Below are 21,606 nucleotides of genomic sequence, written 5' to 3'. Positions count from 1 at the left end.
AATGTTATGTACTCGCCATCGATGTGTTTGGCTGATGCGACGTATTCGATGGCAGCTGATGTATTCTGGCTGGATATCTTGATTAATATTACCCGCGGTTGCGTTTTCTTGTTTGCATTCTTGTTTTTGATTTATATTGTGTGTAATAAGGTTGATGTACTCACTTGAACCCCACCCCTCCCATGTAATGAATAAAAAAAAATCTCACTATCCCGAATTGTGTGTCGAGCCTACTTGCGAATTTTTTTTTATCTCGTCTTTCAACAAAACCTTCAGGCGCCACACAGTACACATAATTTTTCATGTACATATCTCTTTCATGATTGACTATACTAGACATTATAAGTAAATGTATTTTGTGCATCGTTTGGTTTCTTGTGTGTACTACGCAAGATTGACACAGACAAGTTACGTTACATATTTCTCTACAGCACTAACTAAACCTTATTTTCACATCGCAGTTATTTTTACACCAGCTTATTCCTGTCAGCACACAGTTTTGTGGGCAAAAAAAACAGCAATATTGCGCGTAGATATCGTCAAATAATTGCAACGAACGCGAAGAGCACGCGCAACGCAAGGGAAACTAACCGCCGTGTGCGAGTGGCTGGCTACGGTAAAGAAGGCGTGACGTGTAAACCAAAATACAACAGCGAAAAAGGAAAACTTCCACCACACAGGGGGTCGCAAACCTTATATACTAAGCATCGAAGCACAAAAAAATTGTGCGTATTTCAAACATACACACGGCATGTTAAATGTAAATTGAATTAGGCAACTTGGGGCATGTTCCCGGCGCCATACATTTACGTCTTGGACCTTCTACGAGTTAACGGCTATTGGTTATAAAGATGTGCAGATCCGATACCGATAAAAAAATCCTCATCAAGGCAAAGCACTTGGAAGTGCGCCGCGAGTAACACTATTTATGAATGCAAGCGTAGCTGAGTCTCAGCTCGTGTGACTCAATATGGCGGCTCCAACGGGGTTGTCTTCACCCTGGACGGCGGCGCTGGGCATCGAGGCACCCTAAGTGGCCACGCAGAAGGAGCCGGCAGGTGGCTCCATCCCCAAGCAGCGCTCCCACTCCAGAGGGCGCTCTCAATCCAGAGGGCGCTCCCAATCCAGAGGGCGCTCCCAATCTAAAGGGCACTCCAGCTCCGCGCGGCCTGGCAAGAAAATGACCTGGGCCGACATGGTCAGCGACAACGGCTCTGCACCGCCAACTTACAAGCAAGGTAAGGCACAGTTAGAGCACGTGCCAGACCCTCGAATACACACACTAGAGAGGGAAAACAAAGCACTCAAACAGGAACTAGCTGAACTCAGGGCAACCCTAGCTAGGCTAGAAGGCCGTATCTTAAACAACACACCGACACCCATCCCTCAATCTTCCGGGACCGTTATCGCATCGCGCAACACAAACAAACGCAGGGCCGTCGTCATCCAAACCGATGACGACACATCCGACGTGGACACGCTTATGTCTGATGCCAGCGAGGTCCCTTCTAACACCTCCGTCAGTGACAACAAAGCTAAGAAGCGCAGCAAGAAGAACAAGTACAACGCATTTCAATCGGTAATTACTGAAATTAAAGAGGCACTCACGCAAATCTGCGGCAGACTCGACCGCCTAGAAAGACCAATCGCTCATCCTGAAACCACGAAAATAATCCCAACTCGGACCTAGGGCCCATGTCTGCTCTGGGACCACCACCTGCCCCGCCCGCACCCTCCAGGCCGCCAGGTCCAATGCGTGACCATGCCAAACCATTACAATGGATAACGCACCACAATTTTTCAAGATCTGGCCATGGAAATGTAACTCATTCAACAAAAAGAAAGCTAGCCCAACGCAATTTGTCAGATCATGTAAAGAAAAGCCACACGTCTTCACCCTACAAGAGTGCGGGGCGGAAAATAACATTCAAAACATGTCCTTCTCGGGGTACAGGGTTGCCAGGCCGACCCTGGACCCCGAGTTCAAACAAGCCAGGGGCATTGCCACTCTCATCCGCAAAGACCTCAGCTTTGTGGAATGGGGCATCCCGACATAAAGAAAGGCCTGGAAGGCATGCTCAAAGATGTCATTCCCATTAGGGCCCTAAAGACCAACCTTTACATACTAAACATATAAAGTTCCCCGACTGACAGACTCAGGAACTTAAAAAAATTTCTCGAATCAGCCGCGTCGCAAGCAAAGGACAGGCCGCTGATCGTTGCCGGAGACTTCAACGCGCAAAACACCGTCTGTGGCTACGCCACCAATGATAGGAAAGGGATTAACCTTGCCGAGTGCCCGGACACCCTAGGCAAGCAACTCATCACGGACTCAAGGTTCCCGTCGCGCAGAGGCAACTCGATTCAGAGGGACACCACCCCGGACCTGACGTTCCTCGGAAACGCTGACGGGTCGTGGGACAACCTGCAAGAGGACCTTGGCAGTGACCATTACATCCTGGAAATCAACGTCCGCATCACACCCACTCCTCCCAAGACGTACACCTATGTCGACTGGGACCTCTTCAGAAGAATGAGGTACCAGCCATGGACTCCAGACTCGCACACCTCCTGGAGGCCAAGAACGCGCTAAGACAAAGATGGAAACAGCACAAGCTAAACAGGAGGCTGAGGTCTAAAATAACGAAAATCAACAAAGAGATCTAAGAACACTCTAGAAAGTTGGATGCGCAGCAATGGGACGAGGTTTGTAATGAGGTGGACGGTAAAATGAGAAGGGGCAGCAAGTGGAGACTTCTCAAGAACGTCTTTACCGAGAGCGACAAACCGACCAAAAGTAATGCTCGACTAACGATAGAAAGGCTCGTTCATCTTCACACGAAAGAAGGCACGAGCCCGCGGGACTTTGCTGACGCCCTGGCAGACATCTACCTGCCGGTGGAGCGCAAATATGTACCGTAGGACGACCCGACACGTGAGTACAAAGAGACACCTCAACTCTCGCTGGATCGTCCTTTGTTGGTTTCGGAGATTGTGCACGCCCTTCACGGCCTAAACGGACGCTCGGCTCCCGGCCCAGATGGACTAACAAACAAACTACTCAGAAATCTAGATGACAAAGCCATACAAATTATTACGAGCAAAATTAACGAGGTATGGCCGGGTGCCGGACGAATGGCGAACTGCCAATGTAGTCCTCATCCCTAAACCAGGAAAACCACTCCATGCAGAGAATCTGAGGCGCATCTCCCTTACGTAGTGCCTCAGGAAGGTCGCGGAACATGCCATCCACAATAGAATTGGAGATCACATTGAAGAAAACGGTCTATTCCGCCACAATCTCATAGGCTTCAGAAAATCCCTATCCACGCAAGACGCCATGCTACTCATCAGGAGCACCGTCATAGGCAACAAATCCAGGGATGTAAAAGGCATCCTGGCGCTCGACCTAACAAATGCCTTCGATACGGTTAGGCACGAACACATCTTCAAACGAAATCTCCACTTTAGATCTCGGAGTAAATTTCCGCAATGTTGTTAGATCGTTTCTTAGATAACCGAACGGCCACCATAAACGTCGGACAAATCAGAGCAAAAAGCACATGCTAGGTAACATCGGCACCCCGCAAGGGTCAGTGCTTTCGCCGCTTCTTTTCAACATCGCAATGCGCAATCTCGCAAACAAACTCTCGAAAGTCCCGGCGGTATGGCACGCAATTTACGCGGACGACATCACCATTTGGTCCACGAGCGGCCTGCTGGGAACTCTGGATCACAACCTACAGCAAGCGCTGGAGACCACGGAAGCTTTCCTTACAAATACGGGACTGAAGCTCTCCCCTAGCAAATCAGAGCTCCTCCTGTGCAAACAAGGCCCCAGGCAGAGACAGCCCCTTAGCTTCCTCCCCGCTCATCTACACACCAGAGACAGAGGAAACATCCCCAGGTGTAACACAAATAAGGTCCTGCGCATGGTCATTGGGGCTTACAGCAATGACAGCGCGGAGACACTAAAACGCATCACAAAGAGCACCCACAACATCACCAGGGTCATATCACGGGTCGCCAGCAAAAGGGACGGACTGAAAGAGGACAACCTCATGAAATCATTTCACGCCTTCCTCATCAGCCACGTAACCTACGCCTCCTCCTTCCTCAACTAAAAGAAGACGGAGCTGAACAAAATCGACACACTAATCAAAACAGAATTGAAAAAAGTCCTAAGCCTCCCTAGAAACACTAGCATGGAACGACTCCTCCAATTGAGGCTACACAACACGGCAACAGAACTCTTTGAAGCACAGCGAAACGCCCAAATTAGTCGGCTCTCACTCACAAAGGCGGGCAACGAGATATTACTAGAAGCAGACATACAGCCCCTCTTCATGCCACCAGAGAGGTCGAAACTATGCACAAATGCCAAGAGGTCAATAACCGTTGATCCAATCCCAGGAAACATACACCCGACCTTCAACGAAGGGCGGAGAAAAGCGAGAGCGAAGGCAATCCTTGCCAACATTAATCGTAATGAAACGCAAGTCCTTTTCGTTGACGCGGCCAGATATTGGAATCGAGGCGCATACGCGGTCTCTGTGGTGGACTCCCATGGCTCACTCGTCAAAGCAGCCACGGTGGTTACCAACTTTACTCACAAACCATAAGAAATGGCCATCGCGGTGGCCCTTCGAAGCTGCAAAGAAGCCTCCGTCATTTACTCGGATTCAAGAACAACCATGAGAACCTTCTCGGCGGCCCTCGTCTCTAGGAAATCAGCTACGGTTGTCAACAAAATCTTCCAAGAAACGGGAGGAGACAACCTCACGTCCCCACACATCACATGGTTCCCGGCCCACATGGGCAACATTTCCGGAGCTCCTGACTGTAATCCGAATGAGCGGGCACGCCAACTGGCGCGAGAACTCACATTCCGCGTCTGCGGTCTGCCCCCTCGCTTCAACCCAGCCTGGAGGGACCTAGACAACAAAGACCCGCTCGTATCATACCACGAAACCACTTCAGATTATAGGTTAGCACGAAGAATTTTTCCTCCTCCTCACGAAAGCCTCAAAAAAGCACAGGCCGTCACTTCTTTTTTCGGTTAGGCATTGTCATTTTTGCTGAGTCATGCTCATGACTATTACTTCTACCAGAATCCTGTAGTGTTTCCTCCCCTTAGTACCCGCGTCCGAACACATTTCAGTCGTTCTTGAGTGTTAATCTTTTCGCAGAGTCAATGTCATTTATGTTGAGTCATGCCAAGACTATAATTTTTAGCAGCCTCCTTGTGTGTTTTCTTCACTTAGTGCCCACGTTCGAACCGATTCCAGTGGTTTTTTTAATTAATCTTTATTCGCTGAGTCATTTTCATTTTTGCTGAGTCATGCTCATGACTATTATTTCTACAAGCATCCTTTAGTGTTTCCTTCAATTAGTACCCACGTCTGAACCGATTTGAGTGGTTTTGAGTGTGGTTTTGAGAATTTTTTCGCTGGGTCATTGTCATGACCTACATGACACGCATGTCATTATATTCATGTCATGACATATCCTTTATGTTCGTCATATACTCTTGTTATAGTATGTCCATTTTGGTAGATACCAAGCTAACGAAACGACCATGAGAGCCCAAATTCTTACGCGACTAGATAGATAGATACGGTCAAAGTAGCAAATGTTCGCCAATAAATCTTCGCATTTAAAAGGCAGGGGTCGGGAAGGCAGGGAGCTGGCGAGATCTCCTCCTTCGGGTTGCCATGGTCAGCACGGCTACGCACCGCAAATTACGGCTGGCTTAAACAGCTTCGCTGTTAAAAAGAACCCCTCGATGGATACACTCCGGCCGGTATCGCGCACTTCCTGCCTCGGCAAGCTCGATGAGAGGGTGATTTACAGCAGGCTACAGCGACATCTGGAAGAGCGGAGCGGGTTCCCAGACTCCATGATAGGATTTCGCACGAGCTTATTGTGTCAAGACATGTTCCTCCTACTTAGGAACGAAATTCTAGCTCATAGATCGTACGGTGACGAGAGACTAGTCCTACACTGTAAAAAATTTCCGTAATTTTACAGCAATAACCTACGTAAAATTTACGTAGACCATTCTGTTTTATGAAAAACGGCGGGATTCTACGTAAAAAAGACGGACGTGAGCTCCGTTTATGAAAAACTGCGGGATTCTACGTAAAAAAGACGGACGTGAGCTCCGTTTTTGAAATACGGACAGCCGTCCGTAATTTCATGAGGAGGGCAACTGAACATGTTACTAGTGAAAAATGAACACGCAAAGAATATAACGAAAAGACACTGTCTACTCTCACTGCCAATTACATATATCACCATAGATAACGCTGTTTGAACATTATTCGCGTGCGAGCATAGTAAACACACAAAAAGAAACAGGTAGGGTTTGAGCGGTGGCGCTGCTTACCACCCCTTCATCGCGCCTACACGCTGGGTTGGATTCCTCCAGCACAAACAACTGTACGAGTACTCGCTAATGGTGGACGGTGGAGGTGGTGTTCCTGTCGCATTTGTGATTTCACACTAAATAGGAAGGAATCGGCGCTGGATTGTTACACAAGTAAGTGATTTAAGTGTCCTTTTTTCGTTGTTGGTGCACGTCGCGCGTGCGAAATGCTCCGCGATGGCCGGTGATGGGCTCAATTGTGTTGTGTGAGCACGCTCTTAACGAGATTCCTTGGCCATGAGGATTGACAAAGCGACATTGCGAGTCTGTGATAAAGGGGTCTTTCATTTGTTGTGTTGAACGCATACTCACTACAACTGAGACGTGTAGGCAGTATTAGCGGCGTTGACGCCTCTTGTAGCTCCTTTGTCGTCTAATGTGGCCGCTGGTTTGCGGACGTTAGCATTCCAGTTAGTACTGTGTTGTGCTGTGTGCTCGGCGTTCCAAAATTAAGTGAAGGCGTTGTACCCGTTAGTATCTCTCTCGACGCGGTGCAACGTTATGTTACCAATAGTCGGTGACGCATTGCATCACGGTGAAATTTTTAGCCATTATTATAAGCTTCGGACGCAGTGCCTTGGCTGGGCGTGCATAATCGCAGTGTTCACGCCAGGGATTGGAAGATTGCTCATGTATGAAGACCTCATTGAGCATGTTCGATGTGCATGCCCCTTCATTACAATCAAATGACGGTGGAGCGTGCTTACTGCCATAACCTTGTGCCACCTGCAGTGGTAGGGAACACGGGTGTCACACGGTGCCCTTTCGTTTGTAGTAGAGCCCGAGCAATCGTGCACGATCGCAATTGAAAGTTGTCCGCGTGATACCCGGTAAGAGTCATTGCAAAGGAAACGGATTATTTTCTACCTGGCAATCTGTATTCGTTTTTTTTTGACAGCTACCGGGCTGACGATTAACGTTCTGACGCAGTACGTCAGAATATCACGTATTCTCGGAGGGAGGATTGCCGCTTACGTTCTGCGCATATGCGGCCGTAATTGTAAAACAAATGCATGCGAAAAGTACTTTTTAACTCAACCTTTACATAGAATGCTTTACATAGAAGCGATTGTTCATAAAAAAGATATTGAGCTTGTGATGATACGCGAATGCCCCGATAACGAAAGTATTTGGTGTAGATCAACGCTGTGCGGCTCTCCTTGCGTAATTGGTGCTGTTTATAGACCTCCTAATGCTCCTATTGCCTTTCTAAGATCAATTCACGACTTTTTGACTGACAATGTACCTGAAAATACGCGTCTAATCATAGCAGGTGATTTTAACCTGCCAGGTATTCGTTGGGATGTACGACAGATTGGCTCAGCAGACAACAAACACTGTGATGCTTTATTTGACATGGTATTTAGCAGAGACCTTACGCAGGTTGTTAATGAAGCAACTAGAATTGGACCAACTACTCAGTCAGTGCTTGACCTTGTATTTATAGACAGCAGGATTACTGATTACACAGTTTCTGTTAATGACGGACTATCAGACCACAAGCTTGTCCTATTGTGCATAAAAAAAGTTTTGCCAGTCAAGCCTTACAGAGATACAATACACGTAAGAAATTTTGCTGCAGCAGATGATGTCAGCATCCTCGATTACCTGGAGATGGCACTGGAGACGTTTGATGGAGCAGCTGAGGTCAATACGTTGTGGGATGAGTTTAAAGGTATTGTCAATTACTGTATGCATAACTATGTTCCAATGAAGACCAAAAATGTGAAAAAGCGAAATCCTTGGGTGAACCGAGAAATCATCCAGCTAAAACGGAAATTAAAACGTAGAAGGAAAATTAAACACATAGATCATAATGAGATTCGAGATCTTTCGATAATACTAAAGCAAAAATTATCATTTGCGAAAGAACATTACTATGCCCACACTCTATCACGGTTTATGAAAGATTCGCCACAGCGTTTTTGGCGTCACCTTGCTCCATCACGTGAGGATGTGAGGTATGTTACCAGCAATGAATGTATAATTACAGACTCTGCGCAAATTGCTGATAGGTACAACGAATTTTTCCATTCCGTGTTTGACCCTCCCCTACCATTGTCTGCAGCAATAAGAGAGAAAATGACTAATGCCCGTTCAGACATGCCAGAAATTGTCCTAACTGTAGAAGGTATACTTTCACTTCTCTTAGGCCTAGACACGAAAAAGTCTCCTGGTCCGGATGGCATCCCTAACGAATTCTTGAGACGATATGCTGAATGGATCGCGAAGTATTTGCTGATAATTTTCCGTGCGTCTCTTGAACAGCACAATTTACCACATGATTGGTTAATGGCGCGAGTAGTGCCAGTTCATAAAACTGGGGACAAGCATAGAATTCAAAATTATAGACCCATTTCAATTACATGTACTTGCTGCAAAATGTTCGAGCATATCCTATCAAAAAGTTTGTTTAACTATATCGAAAGCTCGAACATACTTATTTCTAACCAACACGGATTTAGGAGCCGATTGTCCACTATCACCCAGCTTGCAGAAACGGTACACGATTTTGCTCAGGTAATTAATGAAACAGGTCAGGTGGATGGAATTTGCCTCGATTTATCAAAAGCTTTTGACCACGTTTCCCACTCGGATTTGATTGGTAAGCTACTTGATCTCGGAGTTAATTTAAGTATAGTTAAGTGGATTCATTCATACCTTACTAACAGGTCACAATATGTGGAAGTGAAAGGAAAGAAATCAAAAATTCTAAACGTAACATCAGGCGTCCCTCAAGGGTCTGTGTTAGGACCTATATTGTTTCTTTGTTATATTAATGACATGACAAATGGGCTTAATGATAAGATAATGGTTCGTTTATTTGCAGATGATTGCTTAATATATTCTAAAATATCATGTCATGAGGACCAATTGGAATTAGCTTCAGCACTAGAAGCAATCAGCAATTGGTGCACGCGATGGAAAATGAAAATAAATTATGAAAAAACTGTTTATGCGCGAATAACTAGAAAAACAAGAAATGTGTTACTTTTCAATTACAAGTTAGACGGTAATCCAATAAAACAAGTAAGCCATTTCAAGTATTTAGGCGTTACGATATCGGATGACTTATCTTGGAAAAAACACATAACTAATTTATGTAATGCCGCAGAGGTTAAACTTTGGTCACTAAGACGTAGACTTAAACTTGCTCCCCGAGATGTTAAACTAACTGCATATCTAGCATTGGTACGTCCCGCGCTGGAATATGCTAGCATAATATGGGATCCGTATAAAAAGAAGGAAGTAAATCAGATTGAAAAAATACAGAGGCGTGCAGCAAGGTTTATTATGTCAAAATATAGGCACACGGATTCAGTGACTGAGATGCTCACTGAACTAAACTTGCCCGAGCTTTCATTGCAGCGAAAAGTAGCTAGACTAAAATTTATTTACTTAATGAAACATAACCGCTTCAATTTCGACACTCAAAGGTATTTGCAAAACAGAACGTCACGGATATCACGGTCCGTTAGGTCTAGCCATGAGGACCAATTTATGCCCATAACTGCAAAGGTTGACTCATTTAAGTACTCCCTCTTTCCTAAAACGATTGAAGATTGGAATGCGCTACCGCATTGCATAACGAAAATTGATTCCCTAGAACACTTTGAAAAATCCGTACTGGCCTATTATTCTGCTATGTAGCAATCCTCATACATAATTAGCTTCTTCATGCAATGATAGGCAGCATGTGCAATGTGACATGATTGAAATGACTCTGCGGATATTGACGAAGTTCCTGTATGTGATGTTAAAAATTTGATTTTGTATGATACATGTTTGTTATTGATTGTAGTGTTCGGTGCCTGTTCAATGCTCAATGCTCATTTATATTACATATGTGTGAATATTCTTGTGTAAAATTGGCATAATTAAGCAATTGTATTTTCTGGTTTGATTTTTGTAGCGCTCGTGTTTGTAGCGATCTTTGAAGCTTATTTTATGAGTTTTCCACCCTGTATCGGCCTTTGGGCTAACAGTATCAATAAATAAATAAATAAATAAATAAATAGAATAGTGGTGGCCAAACGTGCATTACGGACATTCCAAAGTTATATATATATATATATATATATATATATATATATATATTCCTAACAAGTGTAAAAACAAACCAAACTATATGTCAACACTGATGTTGAAGGGAGGTTCACACTTACTGTCTCGAGTTGCATAGACTAATTTTCAGCTTACACGCATCATTGCAATAATTCTAAAATGCGTGCATGTGTTGTAAGTTATGCAGGGCAAAATTTTTGTCAGCTCATTTTTCTAATAGAAAGTGCTTCATAAAGTTTTTTTTGCAAAAAATTAAATGAGGCCATTAGCACTTTATAAAATACTGTGAGCTATTTCACAGCAATAACAGTAACTCAGTGACAAGCTTATATGCAATAGTGTAATGGTATATAAAAATGTTTGTGCTTTGCTTTGGATGACCGGTCAGAAAGTAACTGATATCAGTATTTCGTTTGCAGTTGTTGCACCAGTGAAGGATGCCTGTGTGCCGCCTTGCATTCAGTTCCTCAGTCATGGGGGCCTGGTTGCAACACCAGTGGCAAAGCAGTCTTGCATTGTGCTATTTGTTCTGGTAAGCTGTGCCATTCTATCGTATATCAGTCATGCATATGCAGTCCTAATGGACATTGACTGCAAATGTTGGTTGAATGACAATGCCTATACAAGTATAATAATTGTTGCAGATGCATCCAAAAGATAAATGTTTTGTTCTTCCTGGGACAACCAATTGGTTCAGCATGAGGACGTCGACTTGAAAGTGGGATTGTTTCATACTTGTCTCGGTTGCACATGAGTTGTGTTCAAAAAACACTAATAGCACCAGATTTCGGGATATGAGGCAACAGATAAAACATGCACCAATAAAAATTTCTCGTTTAGTTTGCCTCTATGAGTATGCAAAAACACCTGCATACTGACCTCTAACACTGTCATGCATGGGCTCTATGGTAACTAAGTGTAGCCATAGTTAAGCTCACTGTTAGCCACTGCTCAGCTTACTATAATAGGTGAAGATGCCTCGACGGATTTGCGTGTGACATTGGAAGGTATCATAACAAGGTAAAATATAGCTTCAGCACACAGCTGTGTCACGTGGTCAGATGACCAAAATATATGAATATTTTGAAGGGAATGAACAGCACTACTGCCAGAATGAAGTGAAGGTGAAGGGCACAGCAACACATTCTCTTTATCCTGTCTATGGCACCATTCAGTTCCTTCCTATACATGCACCAACCAGCCCAGTTCAGAGCGCTCTAGCAGTTCATCGGAAATACCTTAATTTGTCTAGAAGATTAAGTGTATACACACTAGCATATGTGGGGGCTATTCTGCGAGTTTTGTATGTTTTGAACATGCGCCATGAGGATTCTTCATTGCTCAAAACTTGATATACAACTGCACAAAGCAGCATCAATAGCTACGTTGCTTCCCCATCTTGTGTCGAGGGTCTGTGCGTGTTTCCTAAGATAGTCCTTGTGTCGTCGTCCTGTTTGTCCTACATAATTGCTGCTGCAGGGCAGTAGGATGTTGTAAACAGCACCAACTACACTTCCTATGATCTCCAGCACATACTTCTTGATGCAAACTTCTTGTCTTGACCTGGTCCGGTTGACATTTTCGTACCTGACCAGTTTGTTGGCCCTGAAAATAAAAAGGTAGTTCCAACTCTCCCTAGCAATTTGCTTGAATTGACAGCTTCCTTTGTGTACCTATTGTATAGCATTGATAGGCCTTGGCTTCCTTGAAGTACTCCGACTGAAGACTTCACCTATGTTCAGCTCCGTTAAATACTTCTTGGCAACGCATGGCGAAAGTCAGTGCCAACACACTGTTAAAAGCAACCATACTTGGGTCTTGAAGCTCCCCTCCACTTCGTGGTAGTGCCCTTGTGTTCCTGTAGCAACAACATGCTTCAGTGTTCAAGTGCGCTAATAGGAAAGGTCAAGACACTTTTGAGTGGGGGGCATAGATCCAGCACGATGCTCACCACAGAAAACCTTCAAGCCAGATATTGGAGCTTGCCTTCCAGCAGTTTTACTTCCATGAGCACACCTGGCACTGTGGAGGAGACATTAAAAAATGGCTGAACTCCTTGAGTAGCCTTGCTTGGCAACTTCTCACAGACAAAAACACTGTCAGGTAACCGTAAAACACTAGCTATTGTGGGCACCAGTGTAGTAAAGTTATTTTGCTTCATTGGCAACTTTCTCCTCTATATTAGGTGAAGTAAGGCTACTAAATGGGTAGAGTGATTTTCTTCCTGTCTTCTCTGCAGTGCTAGATGAGTTCACGTACGGGGAAAAACTACCACTAGACAGTGATCTTCCATTTCTGGACCGCAGGGTTTTCTTTGGTTAGTGTTATGTATGCTGGAGCTATGCCCAATGTTTGGAGGAGGGTATTCTGCCTTCCGCATCGACACACTCTTTCGCTGTGAAGCTCATCACAGGAACACCAAAAGGCGTCCTCAAGAAATCGAGGCATGACCAAGTGGACGAGAGCTTCTGAACCCATGTCTAACATTTCCTTAAAGTGTGGTGGCCACTGTTATATCATATTCACAAGGTCAGTCATAGTGTCAAAGAGACTGTTGGGAAAGCTGGAACTTTCCTTTTATTTTTTCACGTCGAGCAATCGGGGTACATTGTGCGAAAAGGGTGACTCGGACCGAGCCTTGACGCAAAGTGTAGCAAAAGGCAGAACAGCAGTTCATCAACTGTGCAGTTGTTGTTTACATTATCCCGCTATCCAGCAGCTGCAACTACGCAGGACAACAAGCCTAGTATATATATGTTTGTCTGTAAACAAAATTCTTTCCTGCATTCATGTTGTCTAGCCTTCTCCCGTCTTTTCGTGCTGTCCCCAAGTAATCGCATAGGTACACTCTTACATAACTTGCAATTATAAGATTCATGCTTGGGAATATAATCGGAAACTGTGCCATATGGATGACATAATTCATTACACGTGGTTTTAAAGTGGCTGTGCAGTCTGGGTAGGGGCTTCAAATCTGCTTGTTATAGCAATTCATAAGTTGCTTCCAAAACTTTAGATACAAAGATTCAAGCTATGTCTGTGAAAACAGTGCATCATGTTACAAGGAACTGTTAGAACACTCATGGGAAATAGCTCGGTATTGCGAGAGGTTGTAGAAACTTGCTTTCTACAGCATTTTATAAAGATGCTTTTTTAACTCCCGCATCTGTCGTGTTGTCTCATCACAAAACTGTAAACAAATATGAGTATTATGCCTTGAGTTTCAGTAAAGATTACATGAATATGATTAATCCTTTCCGACGCTATGCACACAATTCAATACATCAAGATAGTGCATTAATAGCAATGGCATTGATTAAAGTAAGGATATTTAAAATGTGCCCCGTACATCTTCAAACTCTTCTAATTGAAATAGTGCTGCATGTTTGAATTACACAGGCAAATTGCTTTAGTAAAGGAAGTATGAAGGTAGATGGTTGGGTACTTTGCTTGGTGTATGTAATTGTATGTATGTCACTTCTTTCATCGTTTTTCACAGTGTGTTGCACCAATCATAATTTTCGAATGGCTGGATAGGTGCTATTCAAGCCTGGTAGACATGAAATAGTTGATGTTTGCAAATCTGATGTACTTGCACTGAGTTTTTGCATGGCGTGCACATTCCATAAACTTGACAAACTCACTAAAGAACTGAAACCTCCTAATCTATTGTACTTCTGTAAGCATTTTATGACTATGAAGATGTAAGAAGTGCGGTGAAGCTAAGTTTTCAATCAACACAACTAATTGGCATGTGAATGGGTTAAGGAAAGAGGCTCCCTGAAACAATTTCTCGAAACATCGCAACATACCACCTGAGGGTCTCCAACCTTAACCTCTTACTACTGTTTTGCAAATCACAATATTGACTGAATGCAATATTTTTCTGACCAGTCTTTTATCTAATGTAAAGAAAGTTAACACGCCTAGTCTTACATGAAGATAAATTCGAAATGATTTATTTATAGCACTCACTTAGCAGCAGTTCTGAACTTTTTCTTTATCAGTATAGTACTTGTGATTCACCTTTGTATTGCTGAGTACAGGTAGAGATATGGTTAGTTGTTTACTAGAAAGGATCCCGAATTTTCCACCTTCTGATTGTAGCTTAGACCGTCACTTGTACTTCACAAGGAGTGGACTGTGGTAGCTAGGAAATATAGTTTTCCTGAGAATTACCATGCATGCAATTTTGATTCTGTCTGCTAGCATGTTTGTATTACAGCATGAATTTCATAGATTAGAGGCTCCATGAAGGTACATTCTGTCGTTGAATGTCTATGAGATGGTTAAGCAGGTTGACTGTATCTAGTTACAACTCCTCATGTCCTGTGGCAGTTTCGTTTGTGTGGTTTGGTGCTGTCAGTGTAAGCTTAACATTTCTTTCCTTCTCCCAGGAAGGACACAAGCATTGAGGAGCCATTTGACCTGCCACTACACTGATACGGTATTTGGTAGGTTCTATTACAGGTTTTCTTTCGTGTAGTAGTACCTGCTATAATTCTGTATAACGTGTTCAGACCTTTAGTCAGCAGGCTGTTTGACAACAGGTGTTTACAGATGAATAACTAACAAGATTTTCAAGGTCATTAGTGATGCAATCGTTGCACACTGCTGCATTTTTCTGCAAATTAATTGATGAGCCATCCAGCAAGTGCAGCTCTCCTGCCTGAATGCACAAACCTTCAAATACTGTTAACCCTATATCACAAGTGTACAGCAAATGGAGATGACTGTTCACAGCGACAAGTTCATAATGTTTACTTACATGCAAAAGGGAGTCAAACGTCAGGTACACATTTAAAGTTTTCCAACACAAGTTCATCATCATAGTGCATAAATGAACAAGTAACTTAGCGCAATAAAAATGCACAGGCACAAGAAAGGGAGACAAAGACAAGCGCTTGGTGACTCAGAAGCGTGTGACATATATGTTCCAACCAATTATTATTTTCTAAATTTTCTTCTACTGATCCAGGATTCCTGTGACTACTTGCCTTAGGTAACACACTCTGTTGCCTTCTTGCCCTAGAAAACATAACAAGTGCCTTCTTGCAGCCCTTTAAACTGGCAACATCTTCACCACCGACAGTAGAGCATGTTCAGATAAATTCAACTAGACATGCCTGGTGACCACTTAATTTTGGTGAACAAATTTTATTTTGTGCCCGAGCCTGACGACAATGAAATCAATGATATCTTCTATTTTGTTGTAGCGCAAGCTGAACGACAAGGACAACAGAAAGGCAAATTTGACGCACAGCCAGCGTTAGCGTTCAACACCAGATTCGTTTCCAATTCTCATCACTATATATACCCCGAAAACGTCATACAACACGTGTAAAAGCTCGGTAAACATGAACTAAAAAAAACGGGAACCACACGCATGCAGTTTTTTAGCCACATAGATTGACCGACATGTAGACGTTTAACGAGAACAAAGATCGCATCATCTTCCACCTGCTTCTACTCATGATAACTGTTTTTTTTAATCTAGGTTTGCACTTGCATCTTTGGCAATGAAGGGCAAGAAAACCATCAGCAGCCAGGTATTTACTTTGTTATTGTGTTCTCGTAGCCTGTCATTTACACATCTACCAGTTTGACCAATGTAGGACCGTCCACACTCAAAGGAATGTCGTATAAAACACACGTGATGTAATCAATGAATTTGTTTTTATGTTCATTTTCGCATGGAGTATCCGCAATTCTTTCTGGCTTTGTCTTCCTACACAGGCTCCCCAATTTATTAGGAGCTGAAAAAACTATGTTGATATCAGACCTTCCCGCAATCTTTATTCTGTGGGAGAAACTATGTATGTAGGGGATGACAGCAACCTTTCTTTTCTTTATGTCGGTGTTTGTACCATTCACTTGCTCGGAACCTTTTTTCACTTGGCTCGGGTAACCAGCGCCGCCTAAACGTGAGACTTGCCATCTGAAGCTATTGTGCATTAGGTGCCGGCATGGCTTCTTGAGCGCTTCACTGAAACACACCTTCATGATTCCCCCTCTTCAAGTTTTGTATGCACGGAATGAAGTGGTAAAAGTGGCTTACTTGCCCTAGGTTCTTAACCCCAGCAGGTTTTGTTATCGGTGAGCACAAAATTAATGTGAAGGAATCCAAACTTCCCGTCACATGGCTATCCTACACCTAATGCACGATTGCTTCGAACGGCAAGTCTCACGTTTAAGCGGCTTTGTTTACCCCAGCCACGTGCTCATGTCAGTCGCAGCAGGACTGCTTAAAAAGGCACAGCAAAAAGGTTCTGAGCAGGTATATGGTACAAGTACCGATATAAAGAAAAAGATTGCTGCCATGCCCTACATAGATAGTTTCTCCCACAGATTAAAGATTGCTGGAAGGAGAGACATCAATGTTGTTTTTTCGACGCCTACTAAATTAATGAGCCTGTGTGGGAAGACAAGGCCAGAAAGAATTTTGGATACTGCATGCGAGAAGGAACATAAAAGCAAATTCATTGATTATATCGCGGGTGTTGTATACCGCATTCCTCTTGGGTGTGGAGGGTCCTACATTGGCCAAACTGTTAGATGTATAAATGACAGGCTATGAGAACACAATAACAAATTAAATACCTGGCTGCTGACGGTTTTCTTGCACTTCATTGCCAAAGATAAGTGCAAACCTAGATTCAAAATAGCAGTCATCATGAATAGAAGCAGGTGCAAGATAATGCGCTGAACTTTAGACACTAGAAACATATAAACATTTGGTGACGCATGCATCAGTAAGCCTTCTATTTCATTATCCTCGAAAGAGCTTGATTATCTTTGTTCGCGTTAAACGTGTACATGTGTCAATCTGTGTGGCTAAAAAAACTGCTTGCGTGTGGTTCCTGGTTTTCTTTAGTTCATGTTTACCGCGCCTTCACACGTGTTGTATGACGTTTTGAGGGTATATATAGTGACGAGAACAGGAAATAAATCTGATGTTGGAAGTTCACACTGTGTGCATGTCAAATGTGCCTTTCTGTTGTACCTGTTGTTCAGCCTTGCGCTGCAATAAAATAAAAGATGCCATACAAACAAGCCCCTATAGCTACCCTCATTGTCAGTTTCGCAAGAAAAAGAATTGTCTTTGAAAGTAAAATATAGAAGCACCTGTTCAGTTGGAAGCATTTTTTTCTGGATTCTGCCAAATCCGTATTTTGATCAATCCCAAAGAAAAAGTGTTGTGGCTATGGCTCTAAGAATATTTTGGCACAGACTGCAGGCAAATAGCATGAATTCCAACTAATTACCCCGGAGTATCCCTGCTACGATATAAAGTAAAACTTTGAAAACACATAATTGCACATGTTTTAAGTTCAGTGTGTTTTTCTCTGCATCTATTAACAGCACGGAATTTGGCCATCCTGTTGCCATTGAAGTCGCAGACATTTGGGCAAATAGCTCTGCCCTCGTTGACTCTCAAAATCCACGAGAAGCGCTCATATTTGGACATTGCTTTAGTTTGAGCTTTACTTTAAAATATCTTTAGGAGAGGCGGAATTCCCAAATTAAGCACGTCACCCAAGTAATGCTGTCTGGAACGACATGTTGCATTATTTGTTTGGTTCTGGGGTTGCCAGTTAAGGAATGGACAGAATAAATGGTACTGCCTGTAGCTGCCACATATGGGGTCCATGTGTACTTGTTGCAGGTTCATTTACGTCGCGAAAGTGCTACAGGTTACTTCGAAAAGCACAGACTGACAAAACGGCAAATTTTTGGGGGAACACAGCGACTTATGTGGATTGACCTTGGGTGGTGTGTCTATAATTATAACTTTTTAAGGGGGTGGAGATAGTATGTTGACGCACTGACGACCTTAACTTTCAATTATCATTGCTTAAGTAAAAAGTATATTGCACATTGATACTTTCATGACAAAAACCAACCAAATCTGAAAGAGGCTGAAAGGCACACATGTTGTATTGCAAGGCATGCTTTCTTCATATTGTTGCTAATTTATAAGCTGGTCATCTGGACAGTACCTCTGCCTTGGTTGTTTTGCATCGGAATTGTACAACATGAGTGGTTTGAGCTCGTTTAAGAGTGCTTCATTGATTTGGGAAAAAAGTGGAATCTGCAAGGTTTTCTATTAGATCAGTGAAAGTTGAAAGCCATGGTCCGCAGTATGGTGGGGGTCGTGGTAGCTCTACCTACATGCAGAAAATGTAATCTCTGACTGTCAATGTGCACATAAGAGTTTTGCCTGTTCCAAGTGAGCCATCAAATAACTTGGGTAGATTTCATCTGAAGTTTTTCATGTTATAAGGCTAGGAACATATACCAACAAGGCAGAGTATGACATTTTTTAGAGCACTGGTAGTTACATTTGTGACTTGGAAATCATTTATTGTTGATGTATCTGACTAAAAACGGTGATGATGGTGGTACAGTAAACCTTGTTACAAGAGGCACCCAAGGGACTCGGGAAACATGTCTCTTGTAACCAAAATTCTAAAAACACTGAGGAGTCGGACTAGACCACTTTATTATACATGAGCACCAAAGTGTGCTTAAACTCATCTTTGATGTGAACAGAGCTGTCTCATGGAAACATGGCTATGGCTCCGGAGTTTGATCACCGGCATACAAAGCGACCAGCACCGTATACGCTGTGACAGAAATCCAACTCAATGGTACTCTGTCACAGAGTCAGTGTGGGAGCGCGACGATTATAGAAGCATAATGGCAGAAAATTCAGTGAAATTGGTAGTCTCAACCATGTGAGGAATGACGGCCGGCTGCAGAACGAAACAAAATAGAGCCAAGGGAGTGAAAATTGCAGCGCATACCGGTTAGTACGACGTTAGCCGCATTACGTGAGCGTGTCTGGGTTGTGTCTCTTATAAATAGTGAAGAATTTGCTGTAGGGACATAAAAAAAGTTGTCCTTAGTAACCGAGTGTCTCTTGTAACCATGTCTCTTGTATGCAATGTTGTTAACATGGCGAACATAGGAAAACCAACCAAACCATTTTGAAATGTCTCTCATAACCGAGTGTCTCTTGTAACGAGATTTGACTACTAATAAAGAGCCTTAATTGATTGTTTTTTTTTCCTTTTCAGGCAAAGGCAGGAGGCATCTGCAAGCAACCAGTCATTCCGATTCTCAACCAATCCTTCTAGTCAGCCCATTTCTAGTGTCTTATCTTGCAAGTTTTTTTTTTTCAGTAAAGCACAATAAACATGCAGTTTCGTTCAGATTCAGGTGGCTTGTTGCTTTTTGGGCACGAATTTGTATGTATGCTTTGTACACGTCATGTACAGAACTCAAATGCAACATGCAACACTGACACGAAGATGAAGCGGTGTAGAAGACAGTTACACAAGGAGGAAACGTGCACACACAGCATTTTCAGTGTGGTGTATGTCCACTTATGTGCATTGATTTCTGCCCCATTTCAAGCTATATCTGATGTGAGTTAGCCATGTTGTAATGTACAACTTGGTATAACTTATTTCAATGAAACAAACAATTTTCTCATTTGCTGGAGATATACACCCGCATCATCATTTACAAAACAAATTTTGCACCTGTTGATACGAAGCAAGATAAAGCTGAACAAGTTCGTACGGATTCATGGTACAGGCACGCAAGCATAGAAGACATGGACACAAGAAGAACAAAAAAAGGTGTTTCTGTCTTCCTTTCTGTTCTTTTTGTGTGTTTTATGTGCATACCTTTACTCACTACGGTCTGTCCGTTTTTAATTAGGAAAGTACGGTGCTCAATTTACAGAATTTCCGTTCTACGGAGCTCACCGTTTTGTATTTGGAAAATACAGAGAATTCCGTGATGACAACTACGGAAATAACCATTTTTCATTCGACGGAAATCACCGTTTTCCATTCGACGGAACTCTCCGTTTTCCATTCGACGGAAATCACCGTTTTCCATTTGACGGAACTCTCCGTTTTCCCTTCAACGGAAAAATTTTTTACAGACTATCCGTTTGACGGAAACGCTGTTTTTCATTTACGGAAAAGTGTCCGGCAACGTTTTACCTTCAACTTTCACCGTAAACTGAAGAAATTTTTTTTACAGTGTAGCACCAGACCTAAAGGGAGACTTCGACAATGCCTCTCACGCCGCAATACTTGAGGAAATCGTACTCACGAGTTGTGGTGCACGGGCACGTACAATTACATAAGAGTGTTTCTTTCCAACGGCGGGAGAGCAGCACAGACGCTCAGAACCCTCAAATCCGCAACCCACAACAAAAACCAAATGATACGTCCAGTGACGCATAGAAAGGCGGGAATGTGAGAAAACCATACCCTAAGGCTCGTACAGGCCTTAGTAATTAGTCTAACCACAAATGGCTTGCCATACCAAATCCTGAACAGGCAAGAGGAAAGGCAGGCCAACACATTCGAACAGCTTTCAAGGCGGTTCAGGGCCTGCCTAAATGTTCCTCCACGGAGCACATGCTAAGTTTAGGGGTGCACCATACTTTCGCCGAACTGAGGCGACAGAGGGAGCGCCTCAGCTTCACAAAAACTGCTAGATGAATATTGGCTCGACTCAATACTCCAGCATACCCCAAATATCTCAACAAACAGGCCGTACCTCTCCCTCCTTCTGTGTGATTCAAAATAACAGTAGCTCCAATTCCCAAGGACATGCATCCCGAGTTCAAGGAAAGGCGCAAAGCACGCGCACAAGATATTCAAGCGATGTACTCCAATAACGCTAGGTACAATACGTGTTACACGGAGGCAGCTGCGTATGAACAGGCGACCGGACAGCGCTACCAAAGGAGGTACGCCCAGGCAATCGTGAACGCGATTTGCCCGCACCAAATAACCGTGTCGTACACGGCGCGCTCCCCCACATAGGCCGAAATGCTAGCAGTGGCGATCGCCCTCGCCCACGCGGAGTGTTTGGAAAGCGACTCGGTCGTGGTCACGGACTCCCGGGAGACATGTCGCATGTTTCTTAAGAAGCACGTGACTGCGGCTAGCCTCTCGATAATCCCCAAATCGATCAACCACCGCCATCGCCTACTTTGGTGCCCTGTACAAGCGGGGGTGAATGAACAGGCTAACGTTGGCTGAATGAACAGGCTAACGTTGGCTCGAGAGTCTACTAACCAAGCG

At 43.5% G+C, this 21,606-nt stretch overlaps 1 protein-coding gene and 1 long non-coding RNA gene across 4 annotated transcripts in view; one reads left to right on the top strand and one right to left on the bottom strand.

The window, feature by feature from the left end:
• LOC125945981 (uncharacterized) overlaps positions 1-21,606 on the bottom strand; it is a 526,632-nt gene that overhangs the window by 84,734 nt on the left and 420,292 nt on the right. The gene's annotated exons all lie outside the window — the stretch shown is intronic.
• On the top strand, positions 6,337-19,758 carry LOC125945983 (uncharacterized). The gene is made up of 4 exons (XR_007467292.1): positions 6,337-6,541; positions 10,912-11,024; positions 14,890-14,946; positions 19,573-19,758. It is a non-coding gene; the product is annotated as an uncharacterized LOC125945983 (long non-coding RNA).

This window comes from Dermacentor silvarum, chromosome 5 (genome assembly GCF_013339745.2).
Source record: "Dermacentor silvarum isolate Dsil-2018 chromosome 5, BIME_Dsil_1.4, whole genome shotgun sequence".
In the NCBI taxonomy this organism is placed as follows: Eukaryota; Metazoa; Arthropoda; class Arachnida; order Ixodida; family Ixodidae; genus Dermacentor; species Dermacentor silvarum.
Note: the sequence above shows the minus strand (reverse complement) of the source record. Positions and strands in the feature narration are given on the sequence as shown.